The 24,639-nt window shown below is 35.4% G+C and overlaps 1 long non-coding RNA gene across 2 annotated transcripts; it reads right to left on the bottom strand.

Moving 5' to 3' along the window:
• Positions 1-13,079: 13,079 nt before the first annotated feature.
• Positions 13,080-20,264, bottom strand: LOC131329440 (uncharacterized). Of its 2 annotated transcripts, XR_009200767.1 has the most exons (5): positions 20,009-20,250; positions 15,244-18,151; positions 14,616-14,730; positions 13,511-13,654; positions 13,080-13,418 (listed from the first exon to the last, which is right to left on the bottom strand). It is a non-coding gene; the product is annotated as an uncharacterized LOC131329440 (long non-coding RNA). The 2 variants fall into 2 exon arrangements; XR_009200766.1 differs by having other exon boundaries at positions 13,511-14,730; positions 20,009-20,264.
• Positions 20,265-24,639: the final 4,375 nt, after the last annotated feature.

Here is a 24,639-nt window from a genome sequence, read left to right as displayed (position 1 = left end):
AGATTCATCAAACCTGATTTTGAATTTGAAGCTAAGTCAACTGTTGTTTCTTTTTCAATTTGCGTACCTTCCAATTTTGAAAAGACTTAAAAAACCCTAATATTGCGAAATCTGGAAAAAAAATCCTATGTTTTGTGTTGTTTTTTTTCTAAAATCAAATGCAGATTAGTGGAGAGGGAACTGAGAAAGAGAGACATATGAGAAAGAAGATCACAAATAAATATTTATTTTTTACGAAGGCTTAATGGAACACACCACGTACAAAATATAAACTTCTTCATCACACTTTTTTTTGGTCGATCTAGACCGTTAGGATTTCATGTCTTACAAATTGTACTATCAATCATGAACAATTATAGATCATCGGATATAAACGATCTTTTGATTTGACCACATTATATGCATCTAGAGAAATTATGTCTTATAGTGCACCGGCCGAGTCCTGCATGTCATTCCTTTTGCCAATCGGAAGCTTCTATATTTTACAGATGAGGGATTAAATCATTACTGCCGATAATGAAGTCTATCGCATATTGATTGACTCTTGATCGGACATAAAATTACATTCTAATAATAGAATCGCTTCCCGATCGAGGGGATCCTAGATCCGATAGACCCAAAAAATTACAAAAATGATTACAACAACCACCACAACAAATTAACAGTCTCGATCGTCCTGATCGTGTTCCAATCACGTGACTACCGTACATTGCAATGAAGCACAACACTTTACTTTAGAGATAATGAAGTTGAACATAGTTGCCAAGTAATTTTTTCTAATGATCAATCTGAACCGTTAAAATTTAACATCTTATCGATTCTATCATTGTCAACAAAATCAATCATAATCGACTACCAACAACACCTTCATTGTAACCCATCTGATGCTTTCGAAGACATTAAAGTCTTATAGCGCACAACTCAAGCACCGCCTGAGGTAAATTTTCTCAATCGGAACCGTCTACCTTTTGGACAATATCATTAACGTCATTCTTACAAAGTATGAAGACTATCGAGTATCAACATGATCGAACGTAAAATAATATTTTCAAGTGAATTTGCGTCCCAGTAGAGGAGTTTCATAAACCTAATCGACCAAAAAATTTATGACATTGCTTAAAACATCAATCACAACAAAGTGAGCTGTCTTGATCGTTGTGATTGTATTGCGGTAGTATGACTATCGTGCAATAAACTAAAGTAGAAGACTTAGTTCAGAAACAATGAGGTTCAATGTCTAGACTATCGAATAACTTTTTTTGATAACCGATCTAAACTGTTAAGATTGTAAATCTTATCCATTATATAATTCTCACCAAAATCGGTCATAACCTAATGTCGGCAACCACATGATCGGAACACATTCGTACTTCCAAAGGAATTAAAGTCTTATAGTGCACCACTCGAGCACGCTTTAGATACTTTTAAAAAATCAGAATCGTCTAACTTTAACATAACAAGGATTTGAACATTACTGCAAAGGATAAAGTAAATTGTTATTTGTTACATACTTCATCGGACATAACTTATCATTCTTATAATGAACATTGGTAGCGATCAAAGAGCTTCATAAATCCGATGGAGCCCAAAATTCACAAGAATATTCAATAACTATTAAATCAACAGCATCGATTATTAAAATATACATTTTATTGACGTCTATTCAAGATAATTGCAAAACATATATACATTTTAATTTTTTTGCCACATTACAAGGTAAACCACGGTTAAGGAGCAACGGTTAATCATTAAAAAAAATTGTCATGGGAATAGGTTTAACTTTTGTTATGCCCTTTACAGGTTTTTTATTCCTTTTAGAAACCTATACTCTTACCGGTACCACTGAAAACACAATCCAACGACTGAAATCAAAAGCCCACATATTGTATATATGCGAGCGCCCATAGTAGAAACGGACTATATATAAATATACATATGTGTTATTGTTGCTTAACTCTAAAAATATGTAGGCCCCATCACATAATTTCGCCAAAGGCCTCCAAATACCTTCAACCGGCCCTGTTTCTTGAAAATAACTATCTTCAACATGGTGAACCTCTCCTATGTTCTCACTACCCAAGAACCCATCGCCGCATTTCTCTTAATGCTGAAGAATTTATTTTTCTTCCTCCCTAACCATACTCATTCTCCTCTCCTTCCTTGCTTCTACCACAGCTTGTTCTTTCCTTGAAGGAACAGAGCTTCTTAAGACATTTTTTGAATTTCTTTTTTGTTTCATGTGGTCTCCTCGGAGCCACATGTCACATTGTCACTCAAATTTGTTCCGACTTATAAGGAAAAAATGGTTGATTAGTGAACTTTTTAGTTGCAAACCACAAATCTACTGTTGCCAAAATGATATTAGGGCAAGTAATTTTATGTTTTATTGTATTATACGAAGATTTTTTTTAAAGAGAGACATCTTGGCATACTCTGTGGTCGTAAGCTTGAGTTCCTTTTTTGTCTTTACAATGATTCAATTGGATAAACCATTGACTCATGATTTTGGATTGCTATATCACATCATGGGTCGAGCATTTATTAGAGGCTTAAAACTCACTGCCTCATTTTGTTAGTCATCTTATGGCGGATGCATTTTTGCGAATTTCCTTCCTAGTTTGGTTGAATCATTTTAATTTAATTTGATAGGGGGATGTTGACTAAAATATTCATTGTCTTCGCTATTGTGATGGACGACATATATGATCTCTATGGTACTTTAGAAGAACTTGTTCTCTTCATCAACGCAATTGAGAGGTTTCGTTCATTCCCCCAGCCCTCATGGTCTTAAATCAGATTTCATCTAATGCAAGACTAGTCATTCAAATTGGCAACTTGATTCTCAGGTGGGAAGAGAGAGCTTCGGACCAACTTCCGGACTACATGTAACTATTTTATCAAGCCCTTTTAGATGTTTACAACATCATTGATGATGAGATGGCTAAAGAAGGAAAATCATATGCAATATCGAGTACGCAAAATCTACAGTACTAAGGCCTCAAGCTGAGTTAGAATAGGTAGTAGATAGAACTTAGTAAAAATCTAATACTATTACATTTTCTGTGAATTCCCAGATGAAGAATTTAGCAAGAGTATACTTTACGGAAGCCAAATGGTTTTTATGGGGGCTATGCTCCAAGTATTGAAGAGGGCTATTTTTATCAATGGTCCTCAAAGTATTAGGAAATTGTCAATTTGGTTCCCAATTTACAAATCGCGTCTATTGCATCCCAACATTTATAATGCACGTTTAAAAAGTCCCTCAGACTAACTCCATCTGTGTTCACCGCCAAGTGTAGAGGTATTTTTGAAACTTCACCGCCAAGTGTAGAGGTATTTTTGAAACTTTGTCTTGAAACATCGGCTAATTTTTACCAATGGTCCCCAAAGTATTAGCGAAATATCAATTTTGTCCCCAATATACAAAGCGCATCTCACATTTTGACCACGCAAAAATAAACCTGGATTAATAAACAGGATGGGTTTTTGGAAAAATAATCATATCCCTAGCCACGCACAACCATAACCACTGTCGCCCATCGACCTTGACCACCATACCCGATCGTCCTCGTCACCTACCAACTGGGAACTAACCCTGTCTTCACCTAACCCCGACGTTTAAAACTCTATTCAAAAAAATTCTAGATTCATGCAACATCCCTCCGAAACACAAAAAGTTTCCATAGCTATTCATTCTCACATTATCTATTCACCATTGCTGCTTCAACCACCACCATTTTGTTTGTTCAATAGTGTTTCGCTAGTATGTCTGTGTGTATATGTGACGTGCGGGCGGGCGGTGGCATTGGAAGGCAAGGGGAACGGGCATGGTGGCTGGTGCGAATGGGGAGAGATGACTGGGTGTGATGCCCTGATAGCTGAAGGTGGAGACTGTGGTGGAGTGTAGTGGCTGTTGGTAATGGTCGCCAAGATTGGGTTAGGGTTTTGATTTGGATCCTAGGGATTTTGTATATGGAAAAGATAAGTGGTGTTTGGTAGTTTGTGTGATAAAAGACGTGATTTGTTGTATGTTGGGGAATGCCCTTGTAGTTGATGGAAAATGTGGACGAATTTAGCTTTAGGAACCATTTAAACGTATATTTCAAACATTGGGGATGCAATAGACGTGATTTCTATGTTGGGGAACAAATTGACAATTTACTAATATTTTAGGGACCATTGGAAAAATTTAGCCTAACTATTGAAGAGTATATGAGTGTCGCAATTGTTTTTAGTGGTTACCAGATGCTTGCAACCACTTCTTTCGTTGGAATGGGAGAGGTGGCCATCAAAGAGGCCTTTGAATGAGTTTCAAGTGATCCTGTAATTGTTCAAGCTGCATCAGTGATCTATAGACTCATGGATGATATAGTTAGCCACAAGGTGAGAATTAATGTCTTAAAAGTATGAGCAAGTAACTATCTCTACAAAGAGCTCACTCAAACTATTGTGACTGACATTAATATCAATTTAAATTATTTAGTTAAGTTTGAACTACAAAGATCATAAGGCCCCATTAAGGTGTATTAGACCTCCATACATAAGCTCTTCTCCTATAAGATTACCTAAAAACGTATGAGTATGAAGTCATGCAAAGTATCGTTATTTTGTCAATTGATAGGATTAAATATCTAGTGGAGAGGTCGAACATTTATATTCATCATAAACTGTCCAAAACACAATCTACATGGGATTCTCAACCAATTCAACCAAAACTAGATATAAAATTTCATTCCCTTTATCTTCTACTAAATCATGCCGAACAAAAGGAACGCACCCTCAGCAGTTGAATGCTTTATGAAACAACATGGCGTAATAGAGACTAAGACGCTTGTTGAACTTCAGAAGCTTGTTACAAAATGGAAAGACATGAATGCAAAGTGCCTCCACCCAGTTGGAGCCCCAATGTCTCTCCCCATCCTCATGCAAGTCCTCAATCTTGCACGAGTGATCCATGTTTTATACAAGGAGGAAGATAATTACACAAATTTTGGGACCAAGCTCTTAAGAGTTTTGTTACCTCAGTGCTCGTTGATTCTGAGCAAATCAACTAGCAATCCCTTCCACGTACAGCTTCCAAGGATTAATTTATCTATCTTTATTAGCTAAAAAGCATTGCAATGTAATACGAGTCACTAATTTACATGAACTTCCAAGTGAAGATTTTATCGTATTTCTCTTCATATTCTTTAATAAATGATTGACAAATAACCCTCATGAATAGTATATACAAATCGAAATCGAAACATGCCAATCTGAATCGTTATTTTTTGCTCGACAAAAGAAATTTTATTAATCTCTAAAAATGATATAAAGAATAAAGGGGGCAAGGGCAAGCACAAGCTACCTGAGACCCAAAGAGAGACGTTGTCATTATTTACAAGGCTAATCTTCTCCACCTAAGAAATATATGAAATCATAAATGGAATCACAAATTGGAGTCCATTGAAACCCACAGACGAGTCTTTGGGGCCAAATTGCCATAATCGAAATGTTATGACCAAAATGACATTTCAAGCATATTTCATTTTTGGACACTCTTGTCGCCACCGCAGCAGTCAAGTCAAAGGCAAATATTGAGGAAATGACATGAAAGCAACGTTTTTGTTTAAGGAGTCTTTCCTTCACAGGAAGGAGGTCAGGAAAGCCTGGACAAGGTTTAAAGACACTGATAGGGTTAGCGTGGAGTAATTTAGATATTGTTTTTCGAGAAGAAGAATCTGTTAAAGAATTAGGGGGTGTAATCAATGAGTGAAAAATATATATAGATGGTTAATTCAGTTGTCAAAACCAAAACTGGTCAGGAGTTCGAATCTCCCTACCTGCGTACTTTGTTCTAATTCCCTTTGTACTTGTTGAGATTATTTCTTCCCATAACGGGGCTCATATATAGTTGGGTTTGGCTTATAGCGATTGTGGAATTGTTTGCGATTAATGTTTCTCTCCATAACGGGGCTAGTAGTTGGGTTAGGCTTATGGTGATTGTGAAATTGTTTCCAGATTCATATAATTCTTACACTTGCATTCTACTATTGCTTAAAAAAAGCCTATATGTCTAAATGCAGGTGAAAGGGTCGTATATATAATATTTCCGTTTGAAAAAAGAAAGAGAGAAAGAAAGGGAGGGTCGTATAATGTGTGTGGGAAAAATTGGTAACTCAAAGGGAAAAACTAATCAGGAAAACCAATAAGGATCTATATATACTTGTCTTGCACGGCACCGTAAGAGAAAATAACGAGGGTTAATTTGAAGAGTCTTTATAGCTACTGTATTAATCTAAAGAGGAGAGGTTAAATATTCAACAAAGGTTGCAGGACAAGCTTTATCCACAAACCATATATTAATTTAAAGTGTCTTAATTTCCTCTGGCATTTTGTCCGAGCCCAAATGAGGGTGTTGAATTAACCATTCAACATCACGAGGTTTTAATAAATTAATAATAAGAAAGTTTAAAAAATTCGTTAAAAATTTGGCAGAATCTTTGGAGAAAATTTCATGACATTGAATTACATATCATATGCTACACAACACTGGCGAAGTGGGATACATATATTGACCCAGCTGGAATATTTTATAGTAATTTTTCAATTTGGCAGATTCTTTGGAGAAAATTTCATGACATTGAATTACATATCGTATGCTACACAACACTGGCGAAGTGGGATAGATATATTGACCCAGCTGGAATATTTTATAGTAATTTTTTAATTTGGCAGATTCTTTGGAGAAAATTTCATGACATTGAATTACATATCTTATGCTACACAACAATGACGAAGTTGGATAGATATATTGACCTTGAAATATTTTATAGTAATTTTTTTTTCTCGTGCAAAGAAAATTGTACTACTACGTTACAAGTTAGCGTTTTCTTTCATAATAACAACTAGTGCGGTTTTCATAATAACTAGTAATACGTTGCAACTTACAAGTTACCAATGTTGTAAACCACTTTGAACAATATTTCATTACATAATATGACCTCTTGCTGATCGACAGTTCGAGAACATTTCAAAATGTCAAATTATATGCATTTGTAGGTGGCGGTGGTGGTGGTGGTAACAGAACGGGAACTAAAGCAATGATACGAGCAAAGGTCCAACGGGGAAGTGGGATCAATTGACCCCACGTGGTTTAAGGAAGTTGTACTTTTTTGGTACAATGAATATTTTTGCTAAAAAGTGGTTCTTTCCCAAATATTTGGGTAAAAGTAAGAAAATTTTACTTTTCCGATTTTTCTTGTCGAGACGAATTAATAACCCACAAAAGTTGGCGCAAAACTAACAAATGCAAAAAAAATTCAAAAAATGACAAAACTCCCAAATTTAAGTTATGTTTAAAGTTAAGTTCATCGAATGCAGTACTCAACTCTTTGGATGAGGGATAAAATGGGGGAATAAAATAGTATAAATAAATAAATGCGTGTGTGTGAATTAATAAATGTGAACTTAGATAATATAAAATATAATTGTATATAATTAAATAAATGTGTGTTCTACTAACTAAAATAAATACTTATTTTTAAATAAGTAATTATTTTTTGAATTGAATGTGATATATTTGTGAGGGAATGGCCTTTCTTGTAAATGAAAAATAAGTACTTAAAAAATAAGAGGCCTTAGCGGAACGAGACGCAAAAATGCTTTGGTATTTGCGTAAGGTATTGATGAGATGAAGAAAAAATAATAATCAAAATTCAAAAACACATAGACCTACTTTTCAAATGATGGCTCCTGATGCCTACTACCCCAAGACTATAAGGGTTCGTTTGGATGCCGAATAAAGATTAAAGGTATTATTATTATTATTATTATTAAAGGATGATAAAATAGTAGAGGGTATTGGTTAATAAGGGATGACCCACATTGATGTGATATTTATGGATGAGGGATTAAATATTAGTTAGTTTGTATGAGGTATTAAAAATGGGGGATAAAATAATACTGAATTTGGATGAGGGATAAAATGGGAGGATAATGTTGTTTTGTAGTTGAAATGGAGGAAGAGGGGGTATTATTTCAGCCTTATCAGGGGGTATTAACTAATAACACCCCAAAACCTACACATAAATAATCCCCCCGCAGGGGTATTAGCCGGTACAAGAGAAGAGGGGGGAAACCTAATACCCCTACATTTTTGGGTTGCCAAGCCAGGTGATAAACCTGGGCCCACGGTATTAGGAGGGGGAAAAATTAATACCCCTTCTCAATACCCCATCCAAACGAGCCCTAAAAGTACAATAGTAATAATACAGTCCCCTATTTGAGTGTGTACGGTATGCACGCCTTTAAAATGTTTTGAATTCATAACATTTTACATAAACTCATAAAGTTTTGTTTAAGATTCGTAATATATATATATATTCATAACATTTACATAGAAATTGAGAATATCTGTTGAAAAATTCATATATTTATCGAGTTCTTCATAAAATTTTCTTTTGCTGATCAAAAAAAATTATTGTATGGTATGAATTCAAAACAAATGTTAGGAATTTATATCCAAATGTTAGGAGTTGCTATAGAAAAGATATGAATTCAAAATAGAAAGGGCTCCTAAAATTATAGCCCTCAGGCAAGACGAGCAAGGTGCACGCTTTGGACTTCCAAAATTTGAATTTTACAGGGTTCTATATATAATTGGTACAAAAAATAAGATAACCGTGAGTAAATTGATAAAAGAGGTTCCATTTTTCTTTTTTCTTTTTTTTTTTTGATCGGCCATTTTTCTTGATTAACCCTAAGTTATAGTCTATAACAAATTTACAACAAAAGGGTGAAGAAGCTTTTAAAGTTGAAGTTGATAAGAAAAGTATTTTCACTCGACCACACCACAATTAGAACTGTTGATTTATATATCGTCTATTTTTTTCTCACAGAAGTACGTTTGGAGCCCCAATATTGAAGTTCGCTTCGAGCCCCTAAAATTTATGGTCCTCCACCACCACCACCACACACACTCTTCTTTTTTTTTTATTTGAACAACAAAACATGAAATTTATTAATCTATAAAAATGAGATTGCAAAGAATATTAAGTGGATCAAAGGCGTGAACGCATCACAAAGAAAGTGCAATTCTTCTCTCTCAAAGAAACAATAATACTCTCTTTCTGACTCCTAAAAGTTTGTTTGAATTCCCAGCAGAATCTACTCTATAAATAGCGAGCACAATTGCTCTTTATTCTACGTCATTAGTCAGAGGCAGGGAAAGGATTAGAGTACTGTTCTTTCAGCTGGTTCATTCCTCTTCTATTATTCCTTCGTATTTCACTGCCATCCAACCAAGAAAAATGGAATTCACTTCTATCCCAACTGTTTTATTAACCGCAAGTAAGCCAACCGTTCAGGTCACACAACATCGCCCTGCATCAGTTTTTCATCCTAGAGTTTGTGGAGATCATTTCCTTGCCTACGCTTCTGCTAACATGGTAAAATTGATTAATTGTACTACTTTTGTCTTTAAATGGATATCTTTTTCAAACATATTCAAATGAAAATCACAAAGTAGTATGTATAGTGCTCTACATTCCAGCCTTCTAATAGTGTCAAATTAAGTTTAACTTTCCAAAAGAAGGTTCAAAACAACAAATCAGACCTTTAGCGGAATTTTGACGCAAAGGACTCTATAAGAAAAAAAACATTTATTGGCATTTCAAAAAACGTCGTTAAAAACCCGACAAAAGTTGTTATCACAAAAGCTGACTTTGCTTGAAATCGTCGACCATACGTAGGGTCGGTAAGTCTGCAGCATTTTTTAATCATAGCTATAGAGAAAAGCCGACGTTTTGTCATCAATGATTCTTGTAATACCCGTATCTCCCTTATAGTCTCCCTTATAATTAGTGAAATGACAATCCAAGTTCAAATCATACTTGACAAAAATGATACTCACACAATAATTCAAACACAATTGTAAGAAACTGCACCAGCTAACTTGCTTACCCTTCGTCTAACCATGTGACTCAAAAGGTTAACCTTAAGTTAATAGTAGTTGGTTGGCCTTTACTTATATTCTATTTAACTTTCCAATTTCCAGCCGATATGGGACTATGGCCCATTATGGGCTCTTACAATAACATCAAACACAACCTCTTACATACATATGGGCTTCACACACACTACTATGTGTGGGTTCCACATGTATGTGAGAGGTTGTGTTTGAATTATTGTGTGTGTAGCATTGCTGTATACTTGACAACCCCAACATAAATCAGGCAACAAATTCTTTCAAAATGGATCGATTATTACTTCCACTTGGATCGTTAGCATTTGGCTCTTTCAAAGGGTAACAAATTTTACCTTGGTAACTCCAAACTTCAAAAAGGTTCAGTTAGAGCTAGCCTTATGGCTTTTGAGTAATTTTTGGAACAATGTTGGCATCCTACTTTGAGATTTTAGCAAGAGATTTCCTTGTCGAAACTGTTGTGTGTGTCACTGGTTATAAAATATAAGTACGTGTCAGGTACTTTTCAAGCCTAGTTGATCATGGGTCGAATGGTTTAAACATACGTGTTTAACAAAATTCATGAAAAAAAAAAAAAGGGAATCTGTACGTAATTGGGGATTTGGGAGGAATGGTAAAAGCTTGTATGAAGCTACACATCTGAGGAGCATAGAGAATAATAAGATCTTCAATTTTTTTAATATATAAATAGTCTAAAAAATGCTCCAATTTTTTTCAAAAAAAAATAATTGCTCCAATTTTCAATTCGTTTGAACCGGTGCGAAGATCTTATTATTATGATAATATTATTCTAAAGAGTCATCAATAAATTAATTTTATTTCTAAAATTTTAATAATCAAGTATTCTGCTCCACAGGATCCTAAATGAAAGTCCTAGTGACAAAAAATATTTATGAACCTCTGGAATAATATGATTAGAATAATAAAAATTTTGCACTCGTTTAATGAGATAAAAAATTAAAGCATTTAATTTTTTTAACCATATTTTTCGGTACTTCACAACGTTTTTCAAAAATTAAAAAATTAAAGCAATTGATTGACGTATAGGAGAGTCAGTTGGAAAAGTGGGTTGCCCCACTTATGAGTGAGGTGGCTTGTTCTTATTGAGTAGGAGGGAATTGGTTTGTACACGGAGGGTCCTTGTACAATTTAATCTCATAGCATCATCAAGTACTTGTGTTGCAATAGCATTGTTTAAGGTTTTTTTTTCATTCAAAAAACTAAAATGATGCTATTGCAGCACACGTACTTGATTTTGTAAATCAGCCCATCCCCTAATATACCCAAACTTATTTGCATCGGAAGCTTTTATCACAAATACCAATTTAAATTACCATACCCAAGAAGTAGATGCAACCAAACACTATACTTCTGCGGTTTTGCATGTACCTAACAATTGAACTACCAAATTGCACGTACCTTAAATTTTGCACTTCTCTTTTCCTTCATGAAATCCATCACCTCATGCAATAATCTGATGTTACACAATTGCAGCTTTAGTCTTTCTTCCTCATTTGAAGCGTCTCCTATTTATATACATCGTTTTCACAAAAGCTGACGTTTCTGGAAATCATCGACTATACATAGGGTCAGTATAAGACTGCACAAATAAATATGATCCCCTCACGGATTGGTTGACCCTTCTCATTAGACAGGACTTAGGCACGACTACCGGCCCCCATCTAGAGCTAGCAATGGTTTTCATGGATCAAAAAAAGAAAAGGCAATGTTTTTCAGCTTGATTGGCCCTCTTTTATGTTTGGGATTCTGTTACGCTTTAGTAGGCACAGTGACAGGAGCTATTGAAGGATTTGGTACACCATTTGACATTTCTTCAAGTTTGTCTTCACTTGGTGTTCGTTGAGGACGCATGTCACACAGTATGACATATAGGCCATCTTGTCGGACCATTTCTCTACCATCTCTCTTAAAACCAATTGGTGTTAAGGAGGGCTTCATATTAAGTCTTTTATGTCATTCGACATCGCATCCGCAAGTCTATTTTTAGAGCGGTCTCAAGAAGTGACATCTTGTAACCAAATTCATGGGGGTACTCTAGCCCAAAAATCCCCCCCATGACTTTCTGTCTCTGATACCACTTGTCAAACCACTTTTCCATCATCTCTCCTAAATCTAATTGATGTTAGAGAGGGCTTCAATTAAGTCTTTTATGGCATTCGACATCGCACCCACAAGTCAATTTTTAGAGCGGTTGCAGGGAGTGACATCATATAACCAAATTCATGGGGACACTCCGGATCCAACAGGCCGAAAGGATGGGTGGAGAAGACAAATAACTAGTGACAAGCATACGAGTAATGAGGTTATCTATGTATAATCACATAACTCAACCATATAGGCCAAAAGAAGGTTTTCATTTCAATTATCCTTCCGTCATCCTTTCCATTTCAATTTTCCAACAAAAAATATTTTTATTAATCTTTGATTTTGGTTCTCGAGTCGCATATGCTAGTGTGCTCGTGAGTCGAGATTCTTTTAATCTTGGGAGAAAATTCAGTTTGACCCCTTGTGGTTTGGCCCATGTGTTGTTTCACCCTTTCACATTATTATCAGCACATAACCACTTGTGGTTTTTGGACTAAAATGCACCGTAAACATCCGTTAACAAAACTTGAAAATGACAACAGCACCCTCATCTTCTTCCTCTCACACATATATTACAAACATATACGAGACCTATAGGGACAGTTTGTCTATTGGGGCACTCCACCTTAGTGCCGCATGTATCGATGCGACTATAGGTCTAATGCGGCACTTGTTATGAGGCACTTTGAGGCGCCTTAAGAAATCTTTTTTGCTGCACTTTTAGGTGCCGCATAGATTACATATTGAGGTACTTTAAAAAGCCTCAAAAGCACTTTCTCGTTGCACTCCTAAGTGCCGCATAGATTACTCATCAAGGCATTTTTTGGTGCCGCCACAGATATTTGGAAAATTATATCAATGCCATATTAAGGCAATACAAACGGCAGCATAAACAACTTCTTTAATGTCAACAGGATAGCTTTCACAACACTTTTGAGTGCCTTCTAAAGTGTTGCTTTCTTTTTCTTTTCTTTTTTTCCCATTTGTACTACACGGTCAATCAACAATACAATAAAACCTTAATAAATTTCAATTATTTCCACAACCATATCCATGCAACATAAGCCATAGTCATTAACTCAAACTACTAGTCAACAAACTTACAAGGATCCGAATACAAAAAAAAAAAAAAACATGAAATAGAAACAATTTTAAGAAACTTACTAAAGTTTCCAGTAAAAAAACTAGAACTAAACCATGAGAGATGCCATGATATCAAAAAACAACCACCAATAAAAACAAAACAAAACCCATAAGTTCAATATCCATATGACATAACTCTATCTACTAGGCATCTTCCAAGTGATCGCATTCAGTCAATAAAGCATCCATCATCATCTTTCACTACCTGATCAAAACAAAAATCAGATACACAATTTTAAAACCTATTGTTTTATAGTAAGAATTAAAAAAATAGACAATATTGGGCATTAAACGTACCAAAGAAATAGGTCATGCTATTGGAGTACCGATGACATCGCCAATGGTCTTAACGCCTCTGTATGCTCACAGGATTGGGACTTGAACATGAATCTCACACCAATTTGCTCCAAGTTCTTCTCCACCAACCTTTGTAGTTACGCTCTTGAAATATACATAATCCCAGAAAAAATCATATTGAAATTCTACAATATCAAATTCATACTAGCAAATTATCCATGCCTACGGCACTATCCATTTTAGCTAGCGTATTCATATGGAATTGACACTATTAGTTTATTAGAATGCAATATCAAGTTGCATGTGCCAGCTAAATATTGATAGCCATAAGAAGATAACTTGAAGAACCTCCCAAAAGAAACTATGCCAGCATTGAAATTGTCCATAAAGCAACCAAGATCAATGGCCAGTAATTAGCACAAGGAACCAAAAATTGATAGCAATAGCCAAACATCCACATATAATCTCAAATAAAAGCAGCTAAGTCCATAAGACAATAGCCTAATTCATAAAGCCATAACCAAGAGCCCACAAACCGTAGGCATAAAACAGCATGAGAACTCCTAAGAACAAATAGCAGCTCTAAAAAACATAGCATTAGTGTCCATAAGAGAGTCAACAATAAACCCATAATTCACAGCCTACACTAGAAATAGTAGTGCTAAGGGAGAACCAATAAACTAGTATCCTTGGGCATAATTAGTATCCTTAACCTCTTGTGACAAGGAGATAAATTAAATTTTTGATTCAAATCCACAATATTTTCAAGATCATGTTGTATTTAGCAAGCTTACAAGCCCAAAATTTTCAGGATGTAATGCACTCTAAATTCAAAGTGTGGGACTGTGGGTGATGGCATATCACTTATAAAGACATCTCTTACCATATGCTTCTGAGTAAATGACCTTATAATTATCAAACTTACCATTACCAATGCAAACATATGGTCCTTATTAAAGATAAACAAGGACCATTAGATATCGGCAAAGCACACTCAATCAACAACCAAGGCACAATACAAATAAGTTTTATAGCTTAGCAAGAGCAAAAGCAAAATCATACAACAAAATACCAAAAGAAATGCACTTGTGAATTTATCATGTACCTGGTTAGTTAAGGGGCTGAATGATGGCCACATCATCCATAGTTACTTGGTGTGGCTGATAGGAATTAGACTGCACATGGACTCGTCCAGTATTACGAGTTGTTGGGGCCATGACCTACAAACATATTAATGAATATAAATCATATCACAAAGTTGAGGTCTAAGAATATTCCAGTAAATTGAAAGGAACCAACATTAATCAAGTTAAAGAAAACATAAAACTTAATCATTTGAATAGATGTGCTATGTTAAGAAGGGGCCCTCTTTTGATCTGAAAGATACACAAATGATCATTGTTGTAAATAACCAATGTAAGCCTAGTTTATCTTCCAGACATATTGAACATGTATCGAAGCACAGTATTCTCTCAACTATTAAATCTAAAACTGAAGCTTATTCTCCAATAGGGTAATTTGCTGGACTCTGGTTTGCTTAAAATCAAGGTGATGATTCGCAAGATTCTTGGACTATGACGACATAAACAACACAACTAAATGCAAGACAAATATTCTGTGAAGTTTAAACCCCAAATAAATTTTTGGATCCAAGAATCATAAACCCCAAATTCCAACGCACAAATCAAAACCCTAGAACAAGGAATAAATAAGGTACATTGATAGTCTCTTACCCAACAAAAGAAGACAAGAGTGGCGAGGTCTTTCCAATGAAGTCTTTTGATCGGCGTAGGACGAGAACCACAATTTAAAGGACAACAATCTCCAGCGAAGGGATGATAATTAGCAAGTAAACAGATGCAATTCCTCCAATAACGAGAATAAAGATTCTTGAAACTGGTACAAATATCCTCAGTGAAGACCAATTTGGTTAGGGTTCAGCACAGACAGAGACAGAGATAGAGAGCAGCACCGACGAGTTTTGATGGCACCGTTCTCGGTAGTCAGTGCTTGTGTGTATGAGAGAGAGAGAGAGAGAGAGAAAGAGAGAGAGATAAATTTACTGTAGGATACGGAGGGATAGGCCACGGTGCGGGCTGGGCCGAGATAGAAGCGGTAGAGGCCATGGTTGAAAAAGGCTTTGGTGGTGAAGAGGCGAGAGATGGGAGGAGGAATTTAGGGAAAGAATGGCTGCTTCAAAAATAATTGGAGATGGTTTGCTAGGGCGAGAACGGAATGGAAGTTCAAGGAAAAAATTGGAAAAGTTGTGAGGGGGGGAATGATAGCGCGTACAATTTTACGTGTTCAAAATTTTCACTACTCTTGGCGCTTGAAGAAAAATAATTACACTACAACACAAACAGCCTATTGTGAGGAAAATACCATTTTGTTAATGAATTTGCGTCAAAATGAAGTGGCTTAATTTCTTAACCCGATCGAGCAAAAAATTCACGTGAATGATCTAATGAATAAGTAGAACAAAATCAATGGTCTTGATCGTCATGATTGTGTCGCACTCGTGTAGCTACTGTACATTTAATTACAACACAAGATTTAGTTTATTATAAAGTAGGGTTTTCTAAACCGGATAGAGCTAAAATTTTACGTGAATGATGTGATCAACAAGCACAATAAAATCAATGGTCTTGATCATCATCATTATGTCCTGATTGTGTGGCTACCATACATTCAACTATAGCACAAAACTATTAATTACTAAGTAAGTTGAACATATATATATATTCTAAAGGTTATTGAGGAGTCTATTATTATAACGATTGATCTGAACCATTAGGATTTCACATCTTACCAATTCCATCAGTGTCACACAAATCGGAGATCATCGAATATCGAAAGCCACTTGGTCGCAACACATTTAATACGTTTGGAGGAAATAAAGTCTAATAATGCACCACTCAAACACTACCCGAGGTATTTCTTCGCGATCGGAACCGTCTATCTTTTAAATATGATAGAGTAGAATCAGTAGATCATTCATTCTGAGAATCAAGTTTATCGAACACCCATAACCGCCTTGTCGGAATAGTTTTTTTTTTGATAATCCAAAAAGGGTGAGAGGGAGCAACCAACGTAGCAACCCCCATTGGGCGTAACCATAAGGGCTCCCTACCTGCCAATGGAATGTCCGGTTCGAGCCATAGCTACCATCCTCACCGTCACCACGGCACCACCTAATGTACAATTGGTGAAAGATCTCTCCCTTTGGTCCACAAACAAGGTTCGAGCACCCGCCGGGACTCGAACTCTCGCATACGTTAAGGGGGCTGATGATCCTCACTAACTGAGCTACTTTATTCACGCAAAAAATAACTAGACTCATCTTTTTTTTTCTATATAAAAGTTTTTTAATGAGGTAGTCGCATGTGTCCGATCGATTTGAACTTTTGCGTGGTGATTTAATTTGTTGAATTCTACAAGATGAATGATTCGGAAAATTGAGTAAAGAGCAGGACGTGTCGAACTATGCGGTGCAGTATTCGAGTGTAGAACATATATCCTTATGCAAATGTTTTTGTTGGCATCTAATTACTATAGGGTGGGATCGAAAAAGAAGATGAAAACGAGCAGGATCGATCCAGTGTTTGCTCGAGGGAATTTTTTGTTTTTGCCGACAAAATCAGTTAAGTTTAGCAAGGATTTGCTTCCTCTAAAAATTATGAAAAATTGACTATGAAATTGTTTTGCGACACTTAAAAGTGTCTTATTAACTACTTGAAGAGGCATTTTTGTAAAAATGCCCTTTAAAAAGTGTCCAAAATTCTCTAGCCGATTTTCAAAAAAAAAAAGGTCGATTACAAAAACGTCGTAGTTATATATCTCCAAGCAAGTGCTCTATTAAACCTAACTTTTCGATGCACTTTAAATTGCTCTATCAAATTACAAAAAACAAACAAACTAAATATGCTAAATTTGGGGTCAATGCTGACTGCCTCAATTAGGAGAATCAAATGGGGCACTTTAGAAGGTGCTGCTGCATTAATAACTTGATAAGACATTTTTGGAAAAATACCCTTTCAAAATTGCCCCTAAATCCCCATTTCGTTGAAGTGGCATACACATATAGTCAAATATTTAGTATATATATCTACAAACTAAAATCTCAAAACATGAGTTTGTAGCAAATCAAGGATCCAAACAAAAATGTGTTAGAATTTATTTATGTGGCTCACCAAACACATGAAAGGTAAAAACCTTCTTGATCACCCAATTGAAAACTTGTGTAGGAACAGTAATTATAAGTGATCAAATGTATTCTATGATATTTGTCTCACTGTATTGGATCAAAGACAAATGCATACCATATTTTGTCACGCTCTCGATTTTCAACATAAATAATAAACACTTTTAATAAATAAAGTCTTCGCTGTAATATAAATAATACCCCAAAAGACCTTTTTGTTCACTGTTCTCAAATAAAATTCAAATATTACATTTCCAACTCGAAGGCCACAAGTCATCAAAATACCAGTATCATACGGAAATATTATTACATTTTACAAATAATATCTTTCCTAAAAATGCTCTTTCGGATCTTGTGCTATGAATCCTTCTTGAATACCTTTTAAAGGTTTGGTCACAAATGCACAACAAGCACTCCATGCCAACATCCTTGAATCATGCCTGAAAATGATAGGGTGAGCTATACTAGCCCAGCAGGAAAATCTATACACAAGCGATATGAAAATGCAATGAATCAAGCACCTAGAGTGAGTGAATACGACGAGATCTACAAAGAAACATGGATCTTCCACCACGAACGAGCATACAACAACCAGGGAATCATGATTTCATAAAGATAACCCTAATAGCTCACACGTCAAACTAGAAGCAAAAATCGACTCGAATTATTCCAATTAGACCACAACTTGTCCTCAACCATCATTTGTCCATCGCTACGCAATTATTCCATTCTGCCTCGATCTATACGAATATGTGATGATCATGCACCAACAGTGGTACGTGAGCAACATTATACATATACAACAAACCCCAAGATGCTAATGACAATGAGTATATCTATTAGCAGAACAACATGAACATATCATTGGATTTTCTTTTTGAACATAATTGATTTGTCTTTTATTTCTCAAGTATTAGCCACTCTATGCAACAAGAACTAGTTTCCTTGATTTGTACCGAACAAGAGGCTCAATGAGGAAGGATAGTAATCCAAGATACAGTTCAAAATCAAATGACAAGCCAAACATTAGATTAACAACTTTATCTCTCTTTTCATTTCTCAAGCAACACAGGTCATAAGTCTAGCTCAACCAATCAACAATGCGTGACATGTGATGCAAAGCAATGCACCGGGCAATGTTGGGCCCGTAACCCTCGCCAAGGTCCCACCAAGAAGGTGAACCAGGCTCCGTCCATATTGACGTGAATTCCGGGCGGTGTTGGGTCCCGTAACCCTCATCGACATTCCACGAAATGGATGCGACTCCACATTCCGGGCAGTGTTAGGCCCCGTAACCTTCGTCGACATCTGAAGTTGGATATGACTCCATCTATTGTCCATATGCTATGATATGCCACACCACGATACATACAAAGTTCGATATCACACGTAGCCATAACACTCGAATCATAGGTCCATAAACATCCTTCATTATGTACAATCCATCCATAATCAATCTCACACCCATTATCGAGTTAAAACGATTATACAACATCATTAAAAATTGCATACTCAATATTTTTCAATGATTCCAACGCCAAAATATCACCAACTTACCAATCTTTAAAACCCATAAGTACCCATAACCAATAGCGTCGTTTAACCATGACAAGCGATGAAAAACGCAGCTCTGTAAGTTGCCCAGATTTCCAGATTTCAGTTCAATCTTCTAAAAATCACTATAAATCGATTTCTTAATATTTTTAAGTGATTCAAATCCCAAAAGTTGCGCGATTGAACGAAGCTAAAAAGGTATGAAGGAAGCCTTGTCAAATCTGCACTCCAAGGATGGTTAAATAGGCATTTACTGAAGCAATATGAATCTGTCACGCAGCATGACAGATTGACACACCTCCACTCAAACGATCATAACTTTTTGTGTACTAAGAGTTTTAAGAAAATTCTAGTGGCAAATGAAAGCTGCCTTCAAGATCTTCGAATCGCTATAAAGTTTGCATGAAACTGACATCGGATGAGGAAGTTATGGCCATTCGAAGTGGGCTGAAATCCAGAACACGAGACAGATTGCAGACCAGTTTTCTAAAAATCACCATCAATTCAATTCTCAACGGTTTCGTACGATTCCAGTGGCATTAGAACGGGCTCTAAGTATACTCTATTTCATACGAAGGAACCAAAATTCAAATCTGAGCTTAAGAAGGCATAAAACCCCAAAAACGCAGGCCCTGTTTTGCTGATTTTCGGAAATGGAAGGAACAAGCTTAAACAACGAAGCAAGATACGATCTAGGTACATAAACACCGTATAAACACATAATAAGAGTAAGAAATCCCTACCTCATGGGTTTTGAGCAAAACCCGACCCTTTGACCAAGTCAACCGAGCTCCCACAAGGTCCGATCATGATTTTTCTTGGATATTCGGAAAGCCCATGCTCCGAATAGCAACTTTAATTCTTAAATTTCATCCGGAATCACGCTCTAAAGTGTTGACATCGAAGAGAAAAGAGAGTTTTTTTAGAGGAGAAGATGAGCGAGGGACTGCCGAGAGAATAGAGAGAAAGAAAGAAAGAAAAAGTGAAAAAGGGAAAATGGGGTTTCCCCTGTACGTCCATATACATATACATATATACTTATCACACTTTCACCCGTGCACTTGCAAATATATCACATTGATCCCCTAATCTTATAACAATGATACTATTTGTATTTCCTCAATTTACGCCTCTACTCGATAATTAAAATATTCCTAAAAACAAAATTATTACGGACCAAAAATTTGGGTCTCTACATATTTTATTGCCAATGCCACATGTATTGCTGATATCTCTGAAACATACATAGAATATGGTTCTAACTATACCAGAATCGAGAACACTAATTCTCGAAAATCACGAAAACTTAGACAAAAGTTACAGCGATTAGTTAATGGAATTGAAAGGCTGTTACATTGATCAATTAAAGAAGCAAAAACCATGTGCTCAATTAAAGAAGCAAAAACCATGTGCTCCTATATATTGGACAACCATAAAGATTTGGTAACTGTGACAATAGAATAATTGTCCGGCAAATGTGTTTTCTAAATACCAAAATAGTAAAATCTATTGATCCAACATGCCATAGCAATTTTTCTTGACCAGATTTTATATATATTAAAGAGCACCAAATTCTACCCATTGCTCTCCAAAATCAATTAGTGAGAGTTTGTTTGGCGAAACATATTAGTTCAAGTTCGAAACGGTTTTTGGACTTCTCAAGACTTAAACACCATGGCAGAAGGTAAGTAATTTTCCCCTGCGTATTTATTTTGATTCTCCCACATAGGTCTATCATTTGGTATAAGAGCCAACCTTCATGTCATTGTGTACCTTCATGTCATTGTGTTTAGTATGAATTAGAAGATTATCAGAATCATTTACTGTTCTTTCGTGTAGATGTTTATGCATCGGAAATGGTTTCAACTCATTTAGAAACAAGTATATGGCGTAGTAATGGACAAATTCTCTATTGATTATAACCAGACAAGTCATCTATTATACCTTGGCTGCAGTACACATGGATGTATGTGTGTCAAGATGATAAAGTGTGTTGACTTTAAATTTTGAGTTTGAATATTTGTCCACTTATGAACTCAGTACTTCTATATAGTTTGTGGTTGTCCATATAGTGTCTCAAATTCTTTTAGATGAAATACACTTTTGTATAAACCCATTTCAGTATTGATCTTGGCCCTTGTGGGTTTGTCTAAAATCAACAGGAGCATTTGTTTTGTTTCCGTGAGAATCAGTGTCCGTTTTTCCATTAATGAGAAATAGTTCATAAACACAATTCGTGACCATTGAGTGTAAAGTATTGAGCAAGTTATTACCGACAAAGTGTTTATGTCATGTAGTGAATACATGACTTTTAGCTCATTTCATATTTGTTTTCTCTCATATTGATACTCAATTAAAGTTTTGTCACACTATAAGTGTTCTTAGAGAATGAAGACGTACATGTGCACATAAGGTATGAAGTACGTATACAGTTATTCGTTGGGATAAATAAAGCGGACCCTAAATGACTATTAGTTAGTCATGATTTACAGGTTATACCACATAAAGCTTTGAGACATTTGTCCATTGTAATACATGGAAGGAAATGCTTGTTTATATAACATAACCGCCATGATTTGTGCTCAATCTTTCTACTATAGACCGTTATTTGGACAGTTGTTGTATAGTCATATACAATACTTAGTATCTTTTACCCAACAGTTTTTTGGTTGATTTGTCAAGTGAGCCAAGTGGGAGAATGTTGGAATTTATTTATGTGGCTCACATGCCACATCAATCCTATTTATATTTATAGTATTTATGTCTATAACTAAAATATGGGTATTAGATTTAATTAAAGTAATGCCTAAATAATTGGTGACTCTTCACGCAAAGATTTGGTGACTATTTGTGAATAGATATGGTGACTATTCATGATGCCAAATGATAAACCTATCTGGGAGAATCAAAATAAATACATAGTGGAAAATTACTTACCTTCCGCCATGGTGTTTAAATCTTGAGAAATTCGGAAACTGTTTCGAACTTGAACCAATATGTTTCGCCAAACAAACTCTCACTAATTGATTTTGGAGAGCAATGGGTAGTATTTCCAATCTAATCTATAAAAATATATTTCACACCTATAACTTGATGGTAATCACATGCCTTTATATAGATAGATCGGGACCCTTTCCCAATGGACACAACCTTTCATACTTCCTTCCATCAAAGAAGTAATAAGGTACATATTCATTAATAGTTGCAACCTTACAAATGAATGGTCACTAAACTCATTCTTGAATAGTCATCATATCTATTCATGAATAGCCACCAAACCTTTTCATGAATAGTCACCAATTATTTAGGCAATAATTCATTTAAATCTAATACTCATATTTTAGTTACAAACATAAATACTATAAAATATAATAAGAATTGATGTGGCATGTGAGCCACATAAATAAATTCCAACATTCTCCCACTTGGCTCACATCACAAATCAACCAAAAAATAGCTGGGTAAAAGATACTAAGTATTGTATATGGCTATACAACAATTGTCCAAAATATTGGTCTATAGTAGAAAGATTGAGCACGAATCATGGCGGTTATGCTATTTTAGCAAGCACTTCCTTCCATGTATTACAATGGATAAATCTCTCAAAACTTTATGTGGTATTACCTGTAAATCATGACTAATTAATAGTCACTTAGGGTCCGCTTTATTTATCCCAACGGATAACTGTATACGTACTCCATATCTATGTGTACATGTACGTCTTTATTTTCTAAGAACACTTATAGTGTGACAAAACTTTAATTGAGCATCAATATGAGAGAAAACAAATATGAAATGAGCTAAAAGTCATGTATTCACTATATGACATAAACACTTTGCCGGCAATAACTAGCTCAATACTTTATGCTCAATGGTCACGAATTGTGTTTATGAACTCTTTCTCTCCTCTAATGAGGTACTTTACATCGATATTCTTTATTCGGCTTTCATTTTTATCTTAGAGAACAAAACTGTAGCCGAAGTAAACTTAATAATGATCTCAACATAACATCGACAACTTGAGACCCATATTGCATGCTATGCTAGTTTCATAGCTCCCATTAATTCTGCCATTCATAATAAACATCACTATGAGTTGGATATTAACACCGTGGCAAGAGATTTGTAGCGTAACCTCAGTCAACTACTCTTGATTAGCATGCATGTACATATAGTTCTTTGTTCTTTATAAGTACCTCACAATCTTTATTTGTAGCTTTCTATACCATGTTTACTTGGATATTGATCTAGTAAATCCTTAGCCAATATCCATATAGTCCAGAAAAATGCTTTTACTCCCACTAACTTTGAGGAGCATATCTTTGTCTTAACTTATAAACAAAAGGCTGTCTTTTTGCAATTTTCTTTTGGATGCTAGCCGAAACTTTAGTAGATTTTCGGATAAATGTTAACCGTTAATGGCATAGATGGAACTCCAAATACTCTTACTTTGAACATTAAACATAAGGGACTAATTCTCCCACTATTAATGTTCAAACTTTTATCTAGCGCGTGAACTTAATCATGTGGGTATGATGCTTTATCCACATAGCGCAAAATCGCGATCCATGCATCCCAGACTAGAGTACTTCTCAGGCAATCAATAAAATTTCCACAACTGGTAGTGGAATACAAGAAGTAACTTTACAAACAACATGAATGGCTACCATAACCAACACTCTTAATATTTTGTAAATTCTAACCTTCCTATGGGTAGAGGTGCATCACGCATGAATTTACATAACACTTTATGAATAAGATAATAATCTAAATAATGAAAACAAATTTTCATACCTGTGGGCATAGGAAAAGTTTATTTTTGACTTCCAAATATTTATCTTACTCAACTTAAATCACAAAAATAAGAACCTCCTCGTATGATCGAGTTATTATTTTTGTGAATTAACTTCAACTTTTATGCTAATCTTTAACTGAAATAAGTAAATCCAAACCTCTCTGTAGGCAAAGGCTGCAATACGCACTGAATCTTCTTAAATTACAACAATAAGACTAGCAAATATCGATCGTCAAAGTAAAATCCATAATCTAAAGGCATAGAGAAATTTTCTATTTTGATGTTGAATGTACCATTTTTCCCAAACAAATTGACAAAACTAATTATTTTCATGTGGGGCTGAAAATAATCAATTTTATCAATTCATGCTTAATGGTTGATACCATTTAACGCAATCATATATAGTCCAATGACTACTTTGCACGTGACTACACTTCATATAAAACATCGTAATATTTCAAGTTGCTATCTCAAAATACTCCAACGTTCAAGTCACCTAAAAATGCATCAACCAAAATTTAATGGTATACAATAAGGCTTAACATCTCATATGGAAATTCTACTTGGCAGTCACACTTT

This window comes from Rhododendron vialii, chromosome 6a (assembly GCF_030253575.1).
Source record: "Rhododendron vialii isolate Sample 1 chromosome 6a, ASM3025357v1".
NCBI lineage: Eukaryota > Viridiplantae > Streptophyta > Magnoliopsida > Ericales > Ericaceae > Rhododendron > Rhododendron vialii.
The sequence above is the reverse complement of the archived record's forward strand: the minus strand, read 5'-3'. Positions and strand labels throughout refer to the sequence as shown.